Genomic DNA, 6,730 nt, shown 5'->3' on the forward strand with positions numbered 1-6,730 from the left:
ATTTCTTCTTTGACCCACAGATTGTTTAGAAGTATGGCATTTAATTTCCAAATATTTGAGGGGTTTCCAGATACTTGTTTGTTTAGTATTGATTACTAATTTAATCTTGTTGTGGTCAGAGAACAAAATCTGTGTGACTTTAATGCTTTAAATTTATTGAAACTGTAGATATTGAATCTTACTGAATGTTCCATATACAGTGGAAGATAATGTACATCCCATAGCTGCCTGGATGTGGTGTTCTGTGAATATTTTTCCTGGTAATGTTAAGTCTTCAATATCCTTACTTATTTTCTCTTTATTTATTCTATTGATTACTAAGGGGAGTATTTAAATTAGCAACTCTTAATTGTGGATTTATGTATTTCTTCTTTCATTTCTGTCCGTTTTTACTTCACTGTCAAGCTTTGTAATTAGAGGTAAACATATTTAGGGTTGTTAAGTTTTCTTGATTGACTTCCTTTATCATTATGAAATATCCCTCCTTTTCCCTAGTGATATATTTATCCTAGAGTCTACTTTGTGTAATATTAATACAGTCACCCAAATCTTTTATTATTAGGGCTGAGTGGTATATATGTTTTTATCCCACTTTTTTGTAGTTATTTAAATTTATTATTTTATTTTATTTTTTTAAATTTTATTATTATACTTTAAGTTCTAGGGTACATGTGCACAACATGCAGGTTTGATACATAGGTATACATGTGTCATATTGGTGTGCTGCACCCGTCAACTCATCATTTACATTAGGTATTTCTCCTAATGCTATCCCTCCCCGCTCCCCCCACCCCCGACAGGCCCTGGTGTGTGATGTTCCCTGACCCATGTCCAAGTGTTCTCATTGTTTGATTCCCACCTGTGAGTGAGAACATGCAGTGTTTGGTTTTCTGTCCTTGTGATAGTTTGCTGAGAATGATGGTTTCCAGCTGCATCCATGTCCCTGCAAAGGACATGAACTCATCCTTTTTTATGGATGCGTAGTATTCCATGGTGTATATGTGCCACATTTGCTTAATCCAGTCTACCATTGATTTGGGTTGGTTCTAAGTCTTTGCTATTGTGAATATGCCACAATAAACATACGTATGCATGTGTCTTTATAGTAGTATGATTTATAATCCTTTGGGTATATACCCAATAATGGGATGGCTGGGTCAAATGGTATTTCTAGTTCTAGATCCTTGAGGAATCGTCACACTGTCTCCCACAATGGCTAATCCTACTTTTAACCTGTGTCTTTATAATTAAATTGAGTTTCTTATAGACTATACATATAGTTTGGTCTTGCTTTTTAAAAATCTAATCATCAATCCTAAACTACATTTGTGTGTTTAGTCCATTGATAGTTTATATTATTATGAGTATGGTTTGATTTAAGTCTACCATTTTACTATATGTTTTCTGTTTGTCCTATTTGACCGCTGTTTCCATTGTCTTCTTTTTTCTGCTTCTTTTGGATTAAATGAGCTTTTAATTAGTATTCCATTTTATCTCTTTTTTGATTTATAATCTGTATCTGTGCCTTTTATTTGTTGCTCTAAGCAGTTTGTCATATACATCTTTAATTTATTACAGTCTGCCCATGGATTAATATTGTGCCACTTCATGTATAATGTAAGAAACTTACAACAGCAGATTTTTATTTTCCACCCTCTCATCCTTTGTGCTATTATTGTCACAGGTTTTATTTCAGCATATATTATAAACTCTAGAATATTTTGCTTTTACATCAATTATCTTTTAAAGAAATTAAAAAAGAGAAACATTCTTCTATATTTATGAACATACATATTCTTAAGAGCCAGTGATTTTCATTCCTTTGTGTAGATCTGAGATTCCACCTGGGATCATTTTCCTTCCACCTGAACTACTTCCTTTAACATTTCTATTAAAGCTGGTATGCTTCTCACTGACTTATTTCAGATTTTGTTCACCTGAAAATATCTTTAGTTTTCTCAAAGGGTGTATTTTTGCTGGATGTAGAATTCTAGGTTGATTTTCCAACTCCCCCTCCAAGCAGTTTAAAGATGTTTCATTGTCTTTTGGTTTGAGTTGTTCTGATGGGAAGCCAGACAGAAAACATTATTTTCCTCTGGTATTAAATGTATCTTTTATTTCTGTTTGCTTTTAAGATTTCTGTTTAAAATTGGTTTTCAGCAATTTCTTTTAGTTTTTCTTTGTGTTTATTTTATTGGAGTCACCAATATTCTTGGATATATGAGTTTATATTTTTCATCCAGTATGGCAAAAAAAATTGGTAATTATTTTTCCAAAAAATATGTTTGCCTCCCTCTTCTGGGAATCTAGTAACTTATATTTTAGATGGCCTGATACCATCCCACACTGAGAGAGACTCTGCTCATTTTCCTCTACACTGGCTAGATACAACTCAAATGTCTTCCACCTGTGCATGAACTGTGGTGGTTATTTAGTTTTGTATTCATACCATTTGTTCTCTCCCTGGTAGTTGATCTTGGACTGGTCTTGTAGAATGTCACCTTGCAGGCCAGGCACGGTGGCTCACGCCTGTAATCCCAGCACTTTGGGAGGCTGGGGCTGGTGGATCACGAGGTCAGGAGATGGAGACCATCCTGGCTAACATGGTGAAACCCCGTCTCTACTAAAAATACGAAAAAAAGTAGCCGGGCGTTGTAGCAGGCACCTGTAGTTCCAGCTACTCAGGAGGTTGAGGCAAGACAATGGCATGAACCCGGGAGGCGGAGCTTGCAGTGAGCCGAGATTGTGCCACTGCACTCCAGCCCGGGTGACAGAGTGAGACTCCATCTCAAAAAACAAACCTACAAAAACAAACATGTATGCAGATTTCTGAAACTCTTTTTCCCCCAGAGCTCCCTTCTTTCTGATACTCTGCTCCATAAATTGTAACCATCTTTCTTGGCTTTCTGAACTCTTATGTCTGTCTCCTAAAATTTAATGAGACCACTTTATTCTGCTTGAGATCCTTCTCCCTCAATCATGCTCTGGAATTGCCCTCAGGTAGAAATCTGGGATTATTGTGGAGCTCTTCTCATTTTTGCTCTTATCTCAAAGATCACAGGCATGTGCTACCTCTTTCCAGTGTCTTAGAACAGGCGTTTCCTATAATTTGTCCAGTTTCCTAGTTGTTCATGGCAGGAGGGCTGTTCCCACATCAGTTATTCTAGTGATAAGCAACAATCCTGTCTTAGTCTGTTTTCTGTTGTTATAACAGAATACCTGAGACTGGGTAATTTATAAAGAAAAGAGGTTTTATTTAACTCAAGGTTCTGCAGGATGAGAAGTTCAAGGGCGTGGTCCTAGCTTCTGGCAAGGAATTTTGCACTACATCACAACATGGCAGAGAAAGTTGAAGGGGAAGGGGACATGAGCAAAAAGTGAGGCAAGAAGGAGGAGGAACTTCAGCGTCTAACAACCCAGTCTCTCAGAAACTAATCCATTCCCCTGAGAAGTAATCCTGTATCAGGAGAGTGAGAACTCAACTACCAGGAGAATGGCACCAAGCCATTCATAACCCAAACCTTCTCACTAGGCTCCACCTTCCAGCACTGCCTCTTTTTAAGGATCAAATTTCAACATGAGTTTTGGTGGAGACAGGAAACCACAACCAAGCCATAGCAGACCTCTATAGTTTTTGGTGCTATTGTATGTTTTAAAATATTTTCTAATTTTGGTTGCTGGTATGTAGGAACAAATTCGTTTTAAATATTAATCTTGTACACAGCAACCTTGCTGAACTATTTTATTTCTAATAGTTTGCAGAATTTCTTAGGTTTTCTCTGTAGATAATCAGAGTGTTCATGAATGCAGACAGTTTTATTTTTCCTTTCCAATAATTATCCATTTTATTTACTTTTCTTGCCTTAAGGCATTGGTTAGCACTTTTAGCACTGTGTTAAGTGTTTTAGCAACCACTCTTTTTTTTCCTGAAACTAAAAAATTCCTTTAATGTTCTACCTTTACATAGGAGGTTTGTATGTTCTGGTTGATAAATTTTATCAGGTTAAGGAACTTCCTGTGTATTCCTAGTCTGTTAAGAATATTTTCAAAATCGTATGTGTGTATCAAATTACATCAAATGTATTTTCTGAATCTACTGAGATGATCACATGCTTTTCTCTTTTATCTGGGATGTTGAATTACATATTTTTTCTAATGTGAAAGTATCCTGATATTTCTGGATTAACTCCACTTTCTTAATACCCTGCTGCTTTGGGTTTCTACAATTTATTTAGAATTTTTTCATATGGATCATAAACAAAACTGACATAAAGTTTCTCTTTTTGATGCTGCCTTTCTCTGGTTTGGTATGAAGAATATACTAGCATTATAAAATAGATTGGGTAGTTTCTCTTTTTATGTGTTTTCTAGCATAATTTGCATGAGATAGGAGATACCTATCAGTTCTCTAAATGTTTAGAAGCATCCATTTGTGAAATCATCAGGTTTTGCTTAGATTTGTTTAGGTTATTTTCTGTGGATGGATTTTTCACTACCGAATTTATTTATTTAGATTTGTAGAGTTTATTCAGGTTTTTTTGTATACTTAAATAGGTTTGGGTAAAATTCATTTTCCAAAGCAGTATCCCATTTTATCTCTGTTTCTCTGTTTTCAAATTTATGGGTATAGAGTTGATCATACTGCTTTTTACTATGTTGTATTCATAGTATGCCCTTTTATTCCAAAATGTGTCCTCTTCCATGTTTCTTGATTAATCTTGTATAACAATGCTTTATTTATTTCACTAGTTTTATTTTAAGAAACCATTTTAAGATTTCTGTTCTATCTTTATTTTATTGCATTATTTTCTGGTCCTATTTAGTATTTTCTTACTTCTCCTTTCTTTAGCTTTACTTTTATTTTTAATTTTTTTTGTTTACTAATTTACTGATTTTTTGTTTGTTTTTTTGAGATGGAGTCTCACTCAGTCGCCTAGGCCGGAGTGCAGTCGTGTGATCTTGGCTCACTGTAATCTCCGCCTCCCAGGTTCAAGCAATTCTCCAGCCTCAGCCTCCTGAGTAGCTGGAATTATAGGTGCCCACCACCACACCCGGCTAATTTTTGTATTTTAGTAGAGAGAAGGTTTTACCATGTTGCCCAGGCTAGTCTTGAACTCCTGACCTCAGGTGATCTGCCCGCCTCAGCCTCCCAAAGTGCTGGGATTACAGGCGTGAGTCACTGAGCCCGGCCAACTTACTAATTTCGTTTACTAATTTGTTTACTAGTTTTTGTTTACTTTTTTTCCTAATAGGCATTTAAGACTAAATGCTTTGGTACTACTTTAGCTGCATTTTACTTTAATATATTTTTAACGTGGTATACTTGTAATATTTAGTTCTGAGTATTTTCTGCTTTTGGAGCTATTTAGGAAGTTTTGTTATTTTGAATGTTCAAATCGATCAGGTTTTATATTATCTTTTTATTATTGATTTCTAATTTAATTGTATTTGGGCCAGAAAATATGGTCTATTTGATAATATTCTTTGGTATGTGTTGATCTTTTTTATGGCTTAGAATGGCTTAGCTGTCTTTGGTGCTCTGAAATTTCACTGTGATGTTTCTAGGTGTGGTTTTATTTTAATTTATCCAGATTGGGTCACATTTTCCATTCTGGAAAATTTAAAATTGTCTCCTTACTGCTCATCTACCCTTGCTATTATGCCTACCTGGAACCTCTCTTAGATATATACTGTGCCTTCCCATTTTGTCCTTCATATCTCATAACCTCTTGTTTCATATTTTCCAACCCATTTTCTCCTACTGTATGGCAAGTTTCCTCATAGCTCTGTTCCATTTATTAATTTCCTTATCTGATGTTTCTAATACATTGTTCAACCCATCTTTTAAAAATTAATTTCATTGAATATATCTATTTATATAACTTCTAATTCATCTTTCTCCACAGCTATTTGAAGTTCTTAGGGGTTTCATACTGTTGGGGTGTGTGTGTGTCCCTTAGTTTGGGGATTGATAGATTATTTCCTTACGTATTTTCTAATTTTGAATAGTGAGCTCATCTTCAACAGTGCCTTATCTGTGGAAATTCTGTGGAATCTGTCTTTAGAAAGTATCTCTCCAGAAGGGGTTTATCTTTGCCTTTTCTGGAACCCCAAGGTTGATTCAGTATGGTGGTGTCTTTTCTCCTGCACCCAGAGAACATGCTGAGACAGACAAGCTTCCTGTTTTCTTCTTTTGTTGGTGGGAGGATTTTTTTTTTTTTTTCAATGTAATGTTAGCCTCTGGGAGTCCTGGCTACATGTAGGGAGAGGTGGTGAGTTTTAATTCCACTTCCTTGTTTGGGTTATTTTTTATCCATTTTTTTTTTCAATGTGATGTTAGCCTCTGGGAGTTCTGGCTATACATAGAGAGAGATGGTGAGTTTTAGTTTCACTTCCCTGTTCAGGTTATTTTTTATCTAGGAGAGCATTAACGCCAAGCACGGGTTCATATTTTGTGCTTAGTACCTTTCGAGTGTTTGACTCCCCAAACTTTTCCTTACTTAGAGAGCATTTAAAGGATGTTTGCTATATTTTAATCACTTTTTTGTAACACATATGTATTGGGATGCCATTGACAACTACCTTGAGGCTTTGGCCTTGAGGTGATGTGTGAGTCTAATTGTACAGCTCAAAGCAGAGGACTTCAGTGATTTCAAGGCCATTGTTTTATATACCAAGGATTTCTGTGAACAACAATAATGCAGATTTTCTCTTTTGTGGCATGTACATG

The sequence above is a fragment of the Rhinopithecus bieti genome, unplaced genomic scaffold (assembly GCF_001698545.2).
Source record: "Rhinopithecus bieti isolate Rb0 unplaced genomic scaffold, ASM169854v2 scaffold_14838, whole genome shotgun sequence".
In the NCBI taxonomy this organism is placed as follows: domain Eukaryota; kingdom Metazoa; phylum Chordata; class Mammalia; order Primates; family Cercopithecidae; genus Rhinopithecus; species Rhinopithecus bieti.